This window comes from Lissotriton vulgaris, chromosome 3_1 (assembly GCF_964263255.1).
Source record: "Lissotriton vulgaris chromosome 3_1, aLisVul1.2, whole genome shotgun sequence".
In the NCBI taxonomy this organism is placed as follows: Eukaryota; Metazoa; Chordata; class Amphibia; order Caudata; family Salamandridae; genus Lissotriton; species Lissotriton vulgaris.
This window is the reverse complement of record NC_141689.1, coordinates 300,940,401-300,954,710: the sequence shown is the minus strand read 5'-3', so window position 1 is coordinate 300,954,710 and position 14,310 is coordinate 300,940,401. Positions and strand designations below refer to the sequence as shown.

Sequence of the window (14,310 nt, the reverse complement as noted above, 5' to 3'; positions counted from 1 at the left end):
TTAGCAAGCAATTAAAACTATACAATACATGAATTTTATTGTACCACATTACAGTTGTAGTTCATCACAAATAAAACTGCCTTGTTATATTGCTTGGTCAAGAATATTTATTAGATGTTGTGTTCATATTGTGGTAACAGTAATTGCTTTGTAGCTCACTTCTATGTTTTTCACGAATGCCATCTCTGATTTTTTTCAGTCCGATCTAGAAGCATTTATTGGTGCATGGGGTGTAAGTAGCGATATTGCGAAGCTCCAAAATAAGAACCAGTAATTTAGAATTCAGATATCCCACTAGTTTGGGCTGGATATTCATTATCAGTACTTGAATATCTGTCATGTTTTGACTCTTGCTGCGGGGGAGGGGTCTGTTTTTATAACTTGGAAATCAATTTTGCACTATGAACCTATTCTAGATTAATATGCTGTTCATTATTGTGCTATATTATGATTGAGTCTGGATGTTTTTCATCCAATAAAATGTTACCTTTACAGCATCAACTGGAAGAATATTTCATACACTAATCTTTATGAGAGCAGATATCTTTTACATTGAAGAAACATAATATTTTAGACCACCCAACACATTTTTGTTGCGCATTCTCCTCAAATAAGGGCTATGGTAGTAAACAAGGAAACAATCGCAATAGTAATTGGGGATGCAAACTAATTATGTTTCTTCTTAGCACAAAGGAATTTAACATGGAGATCTGGAGCACAGTACTGAAAGAAAAAGTACTTATTTAGCATACATTGGAAATTAATTACTAAATGACATGCTGCAGCTACAGTTACAAAACATGGTTGTGTAGATGTTCAAGCACGGAAAGATCCACAAGTGGGGGAGATAGCTTTGAAATGTTTGCCTGATTCTACTATATTTTCACATCTCTACCATGCTACTGATTAATTGATACACAATATATGAATCTAGAATTGGTTCATGTGACAAAAGAAACTAGTTACTTAACTTTTGCTATAGTTTTGCAGCCTGAAACTGTTAGATTCGCATGGACCTTCCTGTCTTTCCGGTAAAGGTGAGCCATGTATTAAAAAAAGGAATCTGTTCATAAAAATTAAACGATTAAACATATATTGGGTACATTTTCAGTTTATTGTTAGTACCCCACGGTGGGTTGGGGAAACAGGTTATTGCCTCCATCTGTGGTTTGACAGCCAAAAGTAAAAGTTTATTTTAATCGAATTTTCACGCTCGGCCTTGTAGATGGTGGAGTGGTGAAACTCTTCAAGCTCCAAAACTATTTTTTTTACAGATGATTCATTTGTTTCCAGTGTCATCTCATTCATTGTTCCTTTACACCCATTAGAACATAGGTGTTCCCTGTCCTGTGATTAAGAGAATCATAATTGGAAAAGCTCCTTTCTGTGCCTTTTTACTCAAAACCACCTTCCGTTGAATTCAGTGCCTCTCATTAGATGAGTGGATCTTTCTGTCTCCTAGTAATCTGCCTGTCTTTGTTTTTCTGATGCGTAAAGCCCGGTTATGTGCAGGTCTTACTATGGATTGGAAGAGTTACATAAGACCAGCTGAGGTATATAAGACACGCTATGTGGGTCCACACCCTTTTCTTCCTCTTGCCAAAGCGCGCCACACCCGCAAACAGGTGGATATAATCAGTCCAAACTCTGCCGTTGGTTCTGAGGGGGGAATAGAGTCTGTTTTCACAGCGGCCATGGTGAAAGCTGGTTTGATTTTTTCAGTGTTCCGTCCATCATCTGTTATTTTTCCATTTGTCACCCTAAGTGAAAAGGGTATGCGCAGACGTGACTCCCGTAATCGCTATGCCACCAAATTCAAGCTAGCCTGGCGGATGAGGGGTGATGCCCTGAATCTGATCCTAGGATACTAGTTTCTGGTCCAGGGATGCCCCGGCCTGGTAATTCGGACTGGAGTGTTCATATGGAGAGCAGGGTCAAGACTGATTTGCATATGGCTTGGTCCAAACTAGAGAGACATGACGAGCAAAAAAAACAATAGATTTAACCCAGATCTGTGACTGGGATTGAAAGTTTGATTTTTTTTTCAGCATTCCTTCCATCATCTGTTCTATTTCCATCTACATGCTTTCCATGCTTTCAGAATCACCAAATGGTCATTGTTTCAAAGCAGCGGTTGTGTATAGGCAGTGCTGTGGTATAGCTGAGTATTTCCTCTCCATTGTGTTATTGAGAAGTCACGTCGCTTTGTCTAATGTATTTGACTGAAGCACAAAGGACTTGGTCTTTACTAGGATTACCTATGCAGTTTCATAGCATGGGCCCTTTTAGAGCCGATCAGACCATTTTCTATCACTGAAAGCTTCTTTAATAGAATTAATCACCTAAATGTCCTACCTACCCCAAAATGCCCTTACTTTTTTTGGTTTGACAATCGAGCGTTTGTTGTATAGCTTTTACTTGACTTTTCTACTTGTTTCCTATTGTGTAATCCAGAACATTTGCTTGATTTTAGGCAGTCATGCACTGGTTAGCTCCGAGTTCATGTCAAGTCCATGTTGCTTTAATTTTGAACAGCTAAGCTCTCTGGGTGAAATACCAGGTACAAATATGTGGAACTTATTGCTGAAATACTGACTTCCAAATGTTATTCTTTCTAATCAAGAGGATTTTTCTTGCCAGTGAGTTTCTGATGCCTCCAGTATCCTCAGGGGCATAGGTTCTATGAATTTGACCAATTTAGAATGGGGCCTAAAGGGCTCATTACGAGGGCGGTTGGAGAAGTGTCGAGCCGCCATCGGGCTGTATGGAGGCTGTCCGACAGATAAACAGTGCCTCCACCCGCTATATTACAATCCGAACGCTGTGATGGTTGTCGGAAACATCCCTTTACCAATTATGGCTTGTGCTGCAGCCCGGAAAAGGGCTGCAGCACAAGCCGTAATTGGAAAAGACATGTTTTTAAACATCCATGCACCGTGTGCCAAGCACCACATTGTGCCTGGCACACGGTGCATGTATGTTTGGGGGGCACCATATGTGGTCCCCCAGGCCACACAGCGGAGGCCGAAGGGGGACAGGGGCCCTGCTAGGGGCGCCCAATGTCACTTTTTGGCCGCCTGTTGCCATAAACAGGCAGTCAGAAAGGTATATCCTAATCCCTACGGCAGTGCCTACAGAGGCACCAGCCCCATTGCAGGGATTAGGAATCCAACCGCCATCCCGACGGGCTCTTTGATCCTGTCATAGGTGGTGGTCCTACCCCAACCTCTGCAGTCCGACCGTCTGCATTGTAATGCAGCATTCAGCCCAAGCATGGAAAAATTGTAGCATCCTAAAAAGTATTTAAAGCTAAACTGCAGTAACAGTCCGGCACTAAAGCAAGTTTATCAGTCAGGAAGCTCACTATTTCTCATTGGATCTGCTGATTCACTTGGAGCTAATGCAATAAGTGCAAGTCTAGGTCTAGGTCTTCGGTGTCAAAACCATGCAAGTTAAACAAAAGTTCAGCTGTTGCGTTCTTCTCCTTTTAAGCCTCATCCTTAAACAGTAGTTTGAGGTAGTGTTCCACTAATACAAATCTTGACCTTGGCAACACAGTATCTACTTTAAGGCCAGAACAAAAGTGTATTGCTGCAAAGTCATTCCTTTATTTAATTTCTTTTTCTGAAAATTGCTAGCAGTTGGCAGTAAAGACCTCTTTTACTTGCCACTGTGTTCTTCGTCAGGGTTCGAGAGTAAGTTGAAAGCAGTTGTTTTATTTCCTTAATCTGTATCATCATTCATTTATCCCTTCCACTCTGCTGTAATTCAGTAAAATGCTTCTTACCATGGTTCCCAATTACTCTGTTAGGCTCAGGTATGCAGACATTTAAGTAATTTCCTGGTACCTGTGTTATTAGATTAAATTTGAAACTTTTCCATCAGTCAAGAGATACCTCTTTCAGTAAATAATGCCACTTTGTGGATTCTTACTAGAATAAATGTTATCTCTTAATAAAAACCACCACGTCACTGTGCGAGTTTCTAGACAATAAACATTTTAGCTGCTTTTACATATGATTTAGACAAGCATCATCTTTTCATCTAAAAAAGTTGTAGAAGAAGACATTTCTGAATCTTTAACGTCATGTGGGGTAAAGATGAGTCTATACGTCTACTTGCTTCTTTTCACCTGAGTAATAACTCTGTCACCCCCTTCTAAGCTGTATTGTTACGCAATCAGTTTAAAAATAACAATGTAAAATTGCTGTTCTTCCCTAATGGACCTCAAGAAATGTTCTACAATAGCATATTTGATGTCTTTTTTAGGTATGGCCAAGAGGCAGCTTTAGCGGTTATGCAGCCTCATGTAATTATAAAAAATAATAAAGAAAGAAAATGCTGGCATATCTACATACATGGTGGGGCTGTGCATTGTCCCTCTTAATCCATTAGTTTCAGCTGTCATTTATATTTTACATCTGGCCTCCACAGCATACATTATGGAATAATGGGTCCGCTGACATCAGATGTTGGTTCGCTTGCACTGTTAATGATGGCACATAGTCTGATCAAGTGCGCTTCTGCCTAAAAAAAAGTGCACTTTAGTGCCAGGGCTTGTGGGTCAATTGCAATATTTCAAAGCATATAATAACTATTCTTTGTGCCTACACAAAGCATATTTCCTGTGATATGCATTACAATTCTAAAAGGACTTCAATATCTGTACTAAGTACAGTTTCCTGACAGGAAGCACGCATTTTGTTGTATTAAAATTATATGGTATAGTTATTTTTTTTAAATTAAACTTTTCAATGTAAGTATATGTCTACCATATTTATACTGTATATTTATATTTGCTTCCTTTTGAGGTCTTGCCTGCACAAACAGTTGAAAAACTGTTTGTTTACTTATAGGTGCTTAGACCCCACCCATTGCTTACCATTGGTTGACTTCATCATTCATTTCCTTGCTTTGTCATTGGTCAGCATATGCCAGGTTCACTTCCTCTTCATGTATTTGTCCCTCCCCTGGAGCATGGCCCACATACTGCTTCCTTGCCCAGTGTGTGTCCTTCCACTGCTCTTCGAACTTAGGAAGTGCTTTTCAGGCCATCTCTTCACTTTCTGCTCTGTGTTGTCGCTTGCTCCACTGCTTGTTGGTTCCACCTTTGTCTGTTGCGTCCCTTTTGTCGGTTGCTTACCCTGTCCCCTTTCCAGCCAGAAAAAACGCTATGTATCGGCTAGCGTAGGCTGTTTCATTGAATTTTCGTGTGTTGCTTGTCCCATTGTTGTTGCTTACCCTTTAACCCCCCTTGCTCCGCCGTCATAGCTTGCCCGTCCTTCTCTGCCCCATTGTTTGCCTGGTCTGCACCCTCTCACGAGCTAAAACATGCTATGAAACAGCCAGCGCTTTTGTTCCCCCTCACCCCCTAGCTTTTATCCATGTTGCATAGCAGCCGCGCTGCTGTACAGCATATCTGAAAGAGACACGTTAGTGATAGATTCCTTACCTTAGAATATCCCCAGGCGTCAGACTGGATTGGGAAATTTTTGCGTAGCAGTACCCTTGCGAGTCGGTAGGCGTCGTCTGCGGCTCCGCGTCCGTCGTCTGCGTCGTGGGCGCCGTGATGACGTCGTCGGAGTACTTGGACATCGCCTCCGCGTGCTGACGTCAGTTTTTCTTTTTTCCGCGCCAGCTAGCGCAGACCTGGAAAAAGTTGTACCCAAGTCACTTTTTGACAAACCTTTTGAGATCCTTTTTGATCCATTTTTCGAAGTCTAACGACTGACTGTGCCGGTAGGGATGCCCGGGTTCAAGCCCTGCGCCGACTGATGTCGGTTACCGACCCCCATCGCCGGTGCCTGCACTGTTTAGGCCTGGACCACGACGACCAGTCCTGCTCCGACTGCCGGGCCCTGACGTCTAAGGCTAGACGGGAGCGATCCCGTAAGCGACTCGAGCTTAGGCCATCTGCCCCAGGCCGCTCGAGGTCCCGGTCCGAAAAGAGGTCGAGGGACCAGTCGCGGGGCCGGAGCCCCCACAGTTCCGGGAGTCGTCATCGGTCTTCGGGCTCGAAGTCCTCCGGTAAGAGGCACAAGAAGTCGAAGAGGCACCATCGCTCTTCTGACTCTTCCCCCCGCCCCCACCCCGCCCCCGACGCTCGCGCGACGCGGCCGGGGGTTCGGGCGACACCACCCACGCGGGTCCGCAGGACCCGCTGGTCCCTGGGCAGGACGCGATGTCGGGGGAGATTGCTGACTTCCTCATGGACATGAGGTCGCTCGCTCCTCCGTCGGGTTCCGCGGCGCCTTCGGGCCAAGCGATTTCGACTGGGTCCCCACGCGGGTCGGGTGCTTCGACACAGGCGCTGTCCGGGGCTTCGGCCTCGGCGCCGTTGGCCACTTCGGTCCCGACGTCGCAGGGTCCCACTGGGTCCGGTTCCGGATCTGGGTCTTCGCCGGTCGACTTAACGACCTCGCCGACGCCAACCCCTAGGGTGTCGCCCCCGGCGCTGTCCCTGGACGAAGTCGTCCCTGGTCCTGTCATCGTTTCAGGTCTGGCACCAGAGCGGCGCCGCTGCTCGACGCCGCTCTCGACTCTGCTGGGAGATTTTTATTTCAATGACCCGGCCCCATCCTTTGAGTCTGAGTACCAGGCTGTGGGTGATGAAGACGATTGGGAGGGGTCTGAGGACCCTATGGCACGTGAGTGTCAGTCTTCTGTGGACTGGACAGGAGAGCTTGGGGAGGCCAGTGGACTGGGCACTTCGCCCGACACTGACTTTGTCTCCCCTCCTAGCGTGGCTGCTTATAGCGTGGTGCTGATGAGGGCGGCCAAGGCCCTGGGCCTTGAGCTCCCCGTCGCAGCCGTGAGGACTAACCTCCTCACTGAGGTCCTTAAACCGAAGTCAAGCTCGGCCGAGCCTCTGCTACCGTTTAATGAGGCCTTGTCAGATGTTCTTTTGGGCACTTGGTCCAGGCCCAGCACAGGACAGCCTGTGGATAGGAACGTGGCCAGATGCCACCGCCCGGCTCCGGGTGACCCTTGCTTTCTGTCTACCCATCCCACCCCTGAGAGCCTGGTTATCCAGTCCTCCAATTCCCAGACCGCATTCCCGTCGGCTCCCCCCGACCGGTAATGTAAGAGGTACGAGAATTACGGAAAAAAGATATTCTCCTCCCTAAGTTTGGGATTGCGGTCCGTTAATACCGAGTGCCTCTTAGGCCGCTACACCCACTCTCTGTGGGACACGGTCGCGGACGTGCTGCCACACTGCCCGATGGAGGTACGGGCTAGACTCGGCCAAGCCTTGGTGGGGGGCCGGGATGCAGCGCAGTATTCCATCCGGTGTAGGCTGGACATTACTGACTCTCTGGGCAGAGCGATGTCAACGACGGTGGCGATTCGTCGTCACGCCTGGTTGAGGTCCGCCAATTTCTCGGCCGATGTCCAAAACACACTTATGACATGCCGTTCAATGGCCGTCGCCTCTTTGGCGACAAGGCAGACCATGCGCTTGAGCGCTTTAAGGACTCCAGGGCTACGGCCAAGTCCTTGGGCCTCTCGGCCCCGCGCCAGCAAATGGGTGCCTTTCGCTCATTTCGTGGCCAAGGAAGTGGCGCCCCCACACGTGCCGCCAGCCACGCGCCGCAGACTAACATCCAGCGCGGTGGCGGACGTGGAAACCGCTGTGGCGGTGGTCGGGGTCCACGGCGAGGCCAGTCCACACCTACTGCTGCAGCATCCGCCTCAAAACCTTCCTAGTCCGTGCTTTCAGGCCCATGTGACGCCAGTGGGCGGCAGGGTTCGCCATCACCATTCCCACTGGCGCACAGTCACATCGGACAGGTGGGTGCTGCAAATCGTCCGAAGGGGCTACTCCCTCCCCTTTGAGACGACCCCTCAAGCCATGCCGCCGCAACACCACCGCATATCGGGGGATCATTTGCGGCTTCTGCAGGAGGACGTTTCAGCCCTCTTGGCCAAGGGGGCCATCGAGCACGTTCCTGGGCTGGAAGTAGGGTGTGGTTGCTACTCCTACTACTTTCTGGTACCCAAGAAGGGCAAAGGGGGCCTACGCCCTATCTTGGACCTACGGAACGTCAGCGGCTTTCTCCGGAAGGAGAAGTTCAAAATGCTGACTCTGGCTCAGGTGTTAGCTGCCCGGACCCAGGAGACTGGATGGTAGCGTTGGACTTGCAGGACGTTTATTTTCACATCCCCGTCCTGCCGGCCCACCGGCGCTACCTGCGGTTCACGGTAGGCCACAAGCACTTTCAGTTTACCGTGCTCCCCTTCGGCCTTACCAGCACCCCACGGGTGTTTACGAAAGTGATGGCGGTGGTCGCAGCTCATCTGCGCAGGTTAGGGGTTTCAGTCTTCCCCTACCTCGGCGACTGGTTGTTGAAGGCGGGCTCGCCAGAGACAGTCGTCGGCCACCTCCAGACGACGGAAGACCTCTTGCACCAGCTGGGGTTCTCCATCAATGTGCCGAAGTCACACCTGTGTCCCTCTCAGAAGCTCCTTTTCATTGGAGCGGTTCTCGACTCGGCGCAGTTTCGGGTTTACTCACCCGAACTGCGGGTTCGGGATATACAGGCTCTGATTCCACTCTTTCAGCCGTTATCCCGAGTTTCGGTAGGGTTGACGCTGCGGCTTCTGGGGCTGATGGCTTCCAGCATCCTTCTGGTGCATCACGCCCGTTGGCGGATGCAGGCTCTGCAGTGGGACCTGAAGTCTCAGTGGGCCCAGCATCAGGGCAACCTGTCCGACCATGTCCTGATCTCGGAGGGCACTGCGAGACAGCTGCAGTGGTGGCTCACGGACCGCGATTGGGTCAGCGGCAGATCCCTCTCCCTTCCCCAACCGGAGCACGTACTTGTGACGGACGCGTCCCTCCAGGGCTGGCGAGGCCACATGGGAGAGGCGGAGATCAGAGGCCTCTGGTCTCCAGCAGAGTCCCGGCTCCATATCAACCTTTTGGAGCTACGGGCGATTCGTCTAGCACTGAAGGCATTCCTCCCCTCTGTCAGGGGGAGAGTAGTACAGGTGTTCACGGACAACACCACCGACATGTGGTACTGCAACAAACAGGGCGGGGTGGGGTCGTGGACCCTCTGCCAAGAGACTTTGCGCCTCTGGCAATGGCTGGAACATCAGGGCGTGACCCTGGTGGTTCAACACCTGACATGTTCTCTGAACGCCAGGCGGACAAACTTAGCTGCGGGTGCATGATGGATCACGAATGGCGTCTGAACTCTGACGTGGGTCAAGGTCTCTTTCTGCAGTAGGGAGAGCCTTGGTTAGATCTATTTGCCACCGAAGAGAACGCGCAATGTCATCAGTTCTGCGCGTTGGAATTTCCAAGGCGGCACTCGCTCGGAGACGCTTTTCGTCGCGAGTGGAGTTGCGGTCTGTTCTACGCCTTTCTGCCTATACCACTCCTGCCCAGAGTGCTGAAGATCAAGCGCGACCGGGCGCAAGTCATCCTTGTAGCTCCGGACTGGGCACGAAGGTACTGGTATCCCGAGCTACTCGGTATGTCAGTCGATCCCCCGGTTCGTCTGCCTCTTCATGAGGACCTTCTGTCGCAGCAGCAGGGGACGTCCTCCACCCGAACCTGTCCAGTCTCCACCTCCATGCTTGGAGATTGAGCGGCGACAGTTGAGGCCATTTGACTTGCCTCATGAACATCATTCTTGCAGCCAGGCGTCCCTCCACAAAGTCGGTATACGCCTGCAGGTGGAACAGATTTGTGGCATGGTGCACAGCAAAGGCTGTGGATCCTCTCTCTGCCCCTCTTTCTGAGGTTCTCCTCTTCCTTCTTTCTCTTGCCCAGCAGGGCTCTGCTCTGGGCACTATCAAAGGCTACCTTTCTGCCCTTACAGCCTTCCTAAGGCTGCCTGACCAGCAATCTTTGTTCAAGTCCCCTATTGTAAATCGATTTCTGAAAGGCATCACACACACGTTTCTACCTGTTCCCTTCGTGATGCCTCAGTGGGACTTGAACCTGGTTCTAACTTTTCTGATGTGCTCTCCCTTTGAGCCACTTCACAACTGTCCTATCCGCCTTCTTACTCTGAAGACTGCTTTCCTGGTTGCCATCACCTCTGCTAGGAGAGTGAGTGAGCTCCAGGCCTTATCCTCTAAGCCTCCTTTCCTTTCTGTCCATCCGGACAAGGTTGTGTTGCGGACAAGACCCTCTTTCCTGCCCAAGGTTGTCACGGCCTTCCACATCGGGCAGTCCATTACCTTGCCCACCTTCTGACCGCCTCCGCATCACTCGAAAGAGGAAGAGAGGCTCCACCGTCTGGACCAAAAACGTGCGCTCTCTTACTATCTGGATTGCACACGTCAGTTCCGGGTGGATGACCAACTCTTTGTTGGTTACGTGGGCGCTAAGAAGGGAAAGGTGGTGGACAAGTGGATCATCTTTTGTAGCCAGGCGTGTTACTGCTTTGCTAAGAAGGAACCCCCTGTTGGGATGAGGGCTCATTCCACTCGGGCCACGGCGACTACAACTGCCTTGGGCCGAGGAGTGCCCTTGCAGGATATTTGCCAGGCAGCCACGTGGGCCTCGCTGCACACGTTTGCAAGACACTATTGCCTGGACAGCCAAGTCGGGAGGGATGGCTTCTTTGGCTGTTCCGTCCTCCAGGACTTTCTGGTGTGATTATTTGTTCGCAGACCCACCACTGAGGTTGGTATTGCTGGGGTATCTATTATAAGGTAAGGAATCTATCACTAACGTGTCTCTTTCAGATGCACAAGTTACAGAGACATTAGTTAGTGATAGATTCCTTACCGACCCACCCATCCTCCCTGTTTCTGCGAACCGATATCTAGGGTTAATGCCATCCCCTTTCAGGGCCCTAGTTTCATTGGCACCAGTGTTGGTTTTTAGCATGGCTCTGCGTTTCTGGCGCGGAAAAGCTGTGTCTAAGAGCTGACGTCAGCACGCGGAGGCGGCGTCTAAGTACTCCGACAACGTCATCACGGCACCCACGACGCCGACGACGGACGCGGAGCCACAGAAGAAGCCTACCGACGCGCAAGTGTACTGCTCCGCAAAAATTTCCGGATCCAGTCTGACGCCTGTGGATATTCTAAGGTAAGGAATCTATCACTAACTAATGCCTCTTACAGATATATCGTTACACAAGTAGTAACTTGTGCGTTTGTTCATTTTTGTGGCAAATACTTAAAAAAGTTAACCAATGCACCAGCTTTCCAAGGCCAGCCCTCTTGGCTTAGCTAGTGCTTGTTTCCAATTCTAAGCAATTCTGGTTAATGGTACTGAGTACATAAACATTTCTACAAAGTGATATAATAATATATAGTGCTCATTTAATAAGGCTGTTAAGAGATGATTGCATTTAGAACTTCCAATGCACCATCATTAGCAGGTGAGTCTTACTAGTAATATGCATAATGCCCATATGTTATAGTGTAGACAGATGTTGGCGAGCACACTCTTATCTTAAGGCATCCACTGTTTCACAGCCTTCCAATAGCCCATGAAGATGGTTCAATATTTTTCACATTTTTACCACAGTTTTTCTTCACTGAATCAACACAAATAGGTAATCAATTCCATAAAATGAGCCTCTATTTCTTGAGTTAAATTCCTCACGGGGTGCATTTCATCACAGTGTATTGTCAACATTGATTATCTTACAATTGTGTATGGAGTGTGCATTCAAGTACACTCAATCATTACTTTGTATTGGGTTTCTAGGAGAAGAAACCTGTCTGGAGCTAGCCGTGTATTTCCCTTAACCTTAATAGAGGTGAAATGATTATATATGTAAGGGTGTCCAATAAATTAGAAAACTTGCTAAAAGGTGTCAAGGGGGTATCTTGACTTCAGTGTTTGATGTTACAAAGTGCCAGTATTTTTACATGATACAGATCTGTTTGTGAATTAAATCATAACTGAAAATCAAATGCTGTTAATTTGCAGATTACAGGATTTACATACATTAGTGTCTATTCTTAAAAAGTAGAGCATCTCAGTTTTTTTAATGCATTTAACTTTCCATTCAGCAGGTTTGACTTCTATCCATGTTTTGGAAATGTAATTATCATTTTAATTGTTTCCTCAGTGCTGCAGTTAAGTTTAGCTATTAAGCCTTTGCCAAAAGAAATGCTATTTTTCAACAAGTTGGTTACCATAATTTGTATCGAATTAAATGAGACATATTTTCTTACTGATGGGTTGAAATGCCAATCCAGTTGTTGTCCTTCTGCCGCATCTGCTTCCTGTCACTGCCTGGAGCATTACTGCGCCCAAGAGCACCAGCAAGGGGAGGCAGAGTCTGCTCACCTAGAGCTACATAGCGCTCACTCGTCCCCCTGCGGCAAAGCCCGGGCGGGCCCATCAGCACCTGTCCACTGCCAGACAAGGCTGGGCCTGCCTCCTTCTTGCTTGCCAACATTAGTCACCTCATCAATATGTGCAGGTGAGCGATCTTCTAAACCTATTCAGTCCTGGGCAAACATAAGACTGTTGGGTCTGCCTCTATACCATGTCCAGCGGTCACTATACAGATTATGCTAAAGAGAGCCGCGAGAAAAATCGGAAACGAAATTGTGCTTACTAAACGCTGGCTATCGTTAGAGCAACGACCATTATTTGACTAAGCAAGAGGCTGCGCTGCACTTTCATGGAGAATAGTGCCAATAGGTAAATCAAAGTGGGGATAGTGTCGCAACTGAACAGCCTAATTAGTGACTGTGATAACCATGTGGATAATGCGCATACCTGTTCAAAGCAACCTTGCCTTATGAACACTCAATCTCCCTTGGGTCCAGCCCTTAAGAGGAAACAAGCATTTACATAGCCAATAGGTCTCGCATTTGGGACCTTATAAGTGATTAGCCAGAGCTATTGGCTTTGCTGATGTGTCTTAGCTATGTTGTAGAGTAGTGTGGCTAGTGTGCAGCATCTTGCCGAGTTATAATAAAAAAGGGTTATAAGCATTTTTTTGACTTTTTATTTATAAATAATATATTATGTATAACTTAATGACTTATGAAAAAAGAGAAAATTAAAGTAGCGCTTCAGTGGCAAACTCTATAAAGTAGAGCTAATGTGCATGGGTGTGTATAATACCAATCTAGCCACTTTGCGACCACTCGATCTTGCTTTATTTAATTAATTATTTTTTTGTATTTTGATACTTTTTTCCTCTCTGTTCCCGAGGCTGCACTTTGGAATAGAAAATTGTCAGAAAGAAATGACATTTCTAGCAAAAGTGTTTTTCTTTTTTGGATCCATTTCACAGGGGAACAAATAAAGGAAAGGAGAGGAAGAGAGGGTAAGAGCTGTTTCTTAAAGTCACGGTTTTCAACAAGTGAGAAGGAGTAAGACCGACAGAAAGAGAGTGACTTTGAGGAAGAACAATAGAGTGATGTTGCAGCGGCAGAGCAGGAGAAGTGAACTTACTGTCCTTGTCTTCTTAGGGCAAGAAGAGAAATACAGTCCTTTTCCTTCTCTACCCTTCCCGCCGGTCTTGAGCGTACTCATAGTACCAGATACAGAATGCCTCACAGAGCAGCTCATGCGTGCTGTGCTAGGCTCGACCTAAAAAGCAGCGGCTAAAGAATTGGTAGTCAAGTGGAAGCATAATTGTCAGCAAAATGGCCAGCTTTTATCTTGGATTCAATCTCAGCCACAGAAAATGAAGGCCAGCTGTTAATTGAATCCGGGTTCGTTATGCCTCATATACCTGTGTGAGAAATTCCTCACTATGTTACAGAAAGAGCTGAAATGCATTGTCATCTGCATGAATCACAGTCATTATTTTTTTTAAATCTTTTTATTATTTCAAAACATAAACAAGACATGAGAAAGGGCCAATACAAATAAAAAGCACCCCACATTTCGTATTGAGATCGGACTCGACAAACTTGCAGCAATTATTAAAGCATACAATCTTTATTCCAAATCTAGAGCTGTAACGTCAAGCACCTTCAATCAACATAATGTCACGCCTGAATTCAGGCTCTGAGTCCTTAACCAATGCCCTATATGTGACCCCCTCAATATCTATCAACTCCCAATCCCCCCACCCCTGCCGCTGGCGCCGTTGTTTAAATAAGAAGTGTTGTCAAGGTAATACTCATGTGTGTAATGTACTTACAGGTCATCTCATCCACTATACTAAGATTCATCATAACCTCCCATGCTTCGGGGACTTCCCATTGCGCTAATCTCCCCCAGTCCAGAGGAAGCCACCTGTGCCCTCTCCTCCCCCGCCGACGATACGGATTCAATATCCACGTCCAGCATCCGAAGCTCCGCCACCAAAGCCTCCACACCTGCGCCGCCTCCAACGCTTTATCACTATGGGATCTATGGGCTTT

At 47.7% G+C, this 14,310-nt stretch overlaps 1 protein-coding gene across 3 annotated transcripts in view; it reads left to right on the top strand.

The window, feature by feature from the left end:
• MTMR12 (myotubularin related protein 12) overlaps positions 1 to 14,310 on the top strand; it is a 764,164-nt gene that overhangs the window by 580,835 nt on the left and 169,019 nt on the right. The gene's annotated exons all lie outside the window — the stretch shown is intronic.